Genomic DNA, 4077 nt, shown 5'->3' on the forward strand with positions numbered 1-4077 from the left:
GGTTCCGCCCATAGGCCAAAAATAAATAAAACGATCACAAAATATTTAGACAAAATGCAAAAAAATTGACTCTTAAATATCCAATCTTTTTAATGGCAAACCGGTTTTTACTTGAAATCTAACGGGACTTTTTAAAAATAAAATTGAAAGCATGAGCAAATATTCATTTGGAAAGCGCAGCTGAACGCTAAAACAAAAGAAGAACGCATGCAGAGATTCAATAAAATCGGTCACGCCCATCGCCCACTAAACTCATAAATAGATAAGAATTTTTTTAATATTTCGTTTATTATTCGACAAAAAATTTTAAGTTTTCCTCCTGTTCCGGAAACTTCCGAAAACTATTCTTTTTTTAATCGAAACAAGACAATCCCACCTTTCATTTTATTAAAAAAAGAGCTTGGGTGGGGCTACATTTTTTTTAATCCATGGAAAATCAAAAATACAATAATAATTAGAGTCTTATAGATTTGGGCATATCTTCTTAACGGTTTATGGTTTCCCCATAATTTTTTTTTTATTGATTTTGAAATGTTATATTTTTCAAATATGTTAAAGGTAAATGGTATTATTAGGAAAATTATACCACTGAATTGCGTGAAAATATATGTAAATGTTTGCTTAACACCCTTGCATGGACTTTAATTCAATTTTCTAAAAATAAATTAAATTTTTTCTTAAAACTATAAGTGTACATTTCATCTATAAACATTTCTCTACATAATTGCATCATTTGATTGTTGAAATTAAGTGTTTGAAAAATTGACTTTTTGACACCAAAATCCATCTGTGCACCGTCTTATTTTTGCATCGGTACATAAAAATCTGATCCATGGAGCTGAGGTAAGCAAGCATGTAGTAGTGTCAATATGTGAATTATCGGAGGAAGCAACTGAAGCGAAAAATAAGCATATAAAACAGTTTAGATTGCAACATACCCGAAAAATTTCGTGCAATGCTACAAATAAAGAACTTTTAAATAGCCTGTTTTAAGTTCAGATCCATTTATTTCTGGAGGACAAACTTACCAACAAAGAAAACAAGTAGTTTAAGTAAGGAGTTTTAAATTTGATTAATATTTATGTCTTATTTTACCTTACTACCTTATATTACTTAGTAATACCTCATATTGCATTATATAACTTTGTATAACTTTTTAATTTAGTTTTTTTTTCAGTGTATAATTCAAATGAATTAAAATAGAATAAAAATTTACTTGAATTGTTTAAAACGAACGAATTTTCATACTGAAATATTTTATTTCAAAAATTCGTAAAACAAATCTAAAAGCCAATTGACCCTTGAAAGATCAAAGGGCTACTGTGGTTACAGTTGTTAATATTTTTTCTTAAAAATTTGCAAACTTTAAGTTCTTCGGGCATGCTATGAGGTGACAAATTCTGAAGACCCTAGCTTTTTTAGTTTTGGAGATATTGATTATTGACCGCTTGTTCATATAAGGGAAACCACTGTGCCTTGGTTGCATTTTATTAGTACATACATCGAATTTAACCTTTAAGGTCGCAAAAAATAAGCTCGGTATGAGATTGATGTTTTTTATTGTGTGTTTTTTAATTATGAAGAATTTTGTTTCACAATCAATGTTTTAGCAAAAGCATTGTCCGCCAAGTTGCACCTTTTCTCAGTCAACAAAATACGCTGCTGGCGATTATAATGCTAAGCACACATTCTGGGGATCATTACCCCTAAAGGTCGTGTTTTGTTCGACTCAATTTCTAAAATGGGTTTACATGTGCTTTCGAGCGGCCAACCTACTTACTGGCCTACTGACCCACGAAAAATACCGGATGTTATTGATTTTAGCGTGATGAAAAATATCCCTAGAGAAATGATTCAAATTGAATCCTCGCTGGAACTAGCTTCAGATCACTCACCCACTATTATTACTTTATTGAGCCCCCTAGAAATTGTATCCCCGACTGGTAATTTAGCGATGGCAGGCACAAGAATAAATTGGCTCAAATATAAAAAATACCTCAGTACACATTGCTCGGAAAACATACCGCTAAGAACACCAGAAAACATCGATCACTCTCTTATCAATTTCGATAAAAATCTCAAACTGGCTGCTCAACATGCTACCCAAACCCCCCGACAAATCAGATATAATAGAATTAATTCTGCAGATGTCGAACGGCTCTTAAATGAAAAAGGAAGATTTCGAAGAGAGTGGCAATTGCACAGATAACCCCAACTAAAATCGAATCTTAAAGATTGTATAAAAAGACTTACAAAGCTCCTGGAATTTCGAAAAATGGAATCATTGAATAAATATTTAGAAAGCCTGGACGCAACCCCGCAATCGGATTACTCATTATGGCGAGCAACAAAGTCTTAAAAGACCCGATATATGTAAGTCCCCCTTGCGAAATTCAAGTGGCGGTTGGGCAAGAAATGATACTGAAAAAGGGAATCTGTTTGTTAATGATTTAAAAAAAGTATTTACACCGAACACATCAAACGAAGCAATTGAGTTGCCACCCGTTTTGAGATTCGAGAGATCGAAAATGCTATTGTTGATTTAAATCCCAAGAAAGCGCCTGGTATGGACAAGATCAGCTACAAGATGCTTATGGAGCTACCCCGGATAGCAATAAAAATAATTCTTTTTATTTTTAATGCTATATTACGACTTGAATATTATCCTCCAGAATGTAAGGTTTCACTGGTTACCATGATACCCAAGCCGGGAAAAGATCACACAAAAGTAGAATCATACAGACCCATCAGCCTATTGTCTAATATATCAAAGCTATTTGAGAAGATACTTATGAATGTTAACTGAAAGCAATTGTATTCCGAATCATCAATTTGGATTTAGAAGAAAACACAGTACTATCGAACAAACCCATAGACTTGTAAATGTGGTGAGAAAAGCGGTTGAAGAAAAGAAATACTGTTCTGCACTCTTCATCGACATCTCTCAAGCGTTTGATAAGGTATGGCATGCTGGATTAATATACAAATTGAGTCAAAATTAACAATAGCACTCATACATCAACATTTACTGATGATACTGCTATTTTAAGCATTCATGAAAACCCTCAAGAAGCGTCTCGTTACTTACAAAACCACATATTTGAATTAGAAAAATGGTTAAAACAATGGAAAATTAAAGTCAACGAGCAAAAATGTACACACATAACATTTACATTGCGTAGAGAATCATGCCCCCCTATTCATATCAATAACCAAACAATAATTCAACAATCGGAAGTTAAATACCTCGGAATACATCTCGATCGTCGCCTTACATGGAAAAGTCATATAGATGCAAAGTTGACTCAAATGAAATTGAAATCAATTCAAATTAATTGGCTTATTGGCAGAAACTCCACGCTTAGTTTAGATTGTAAACTTCTACTTTATAACATGATCATAAAACCGATATGGTGTTATGGCATACAGTTATGGGGCACGGCCTCAGCGTCAAATGTAGAAAAAATCCGAAGACGCCAAAACAAGTTTCTAAGAATGATCACAGTTGCCCCCTGGTATATTAAAAACGCGAATATACACAAAGATCTAAACGTGCCCATTGTAAAAACTGAAATCTCGAAAAATGTACAAAAATATTAAAAAAAAACTTGAAGTTCATCCAAACTCGCTGGCCCGCAACATATTAGATAACCGTGGCCACACTCGATTAAGAAGGAGGGACACAGCAGACCTAATCTAGAAGGAAGAATGCCAATTTAACCAAAACAACCATGAATACAAAATTTTTTCGTCCGGCACTGGCTGGACTAATTAAATAATAATTATTAGATATAAGATTTGAACCACTTATGAGCAACGAAAAAAAATATTTATTATGAATAACACTTATTGAAAGGAAAAACTTATTTTCATTGAGAATAACTATTATTTAAAGAAACAAAAAATTATTTCTACAATATAACAGTTATGGCTAAATTTTTTTAGATATTTCTTATAACAGTTATGTCTCTGGTTTTAAGTAATTATGAATGAGACCGTAAGAATATAATTTTAATACAAATATGTGTAAAATTTTGGATTTGGTAATACGTTAAAACCCCTTGATAAAACTCTGTG

The sequence above is a fragment of the Calliphora vicina genome, chromosome 4 (genome assembly GCF_958450345.1).
Source record: "Calliphora vicina chromosome 4, idCalVici1.1, whole genome shotgun sequence".
Lineage (NCBI taxonomy): Eukaryota > Metazoa > Arthropoda > Insecta > Diptera > Calliphoridae > Calliphora > Calliphora vicina.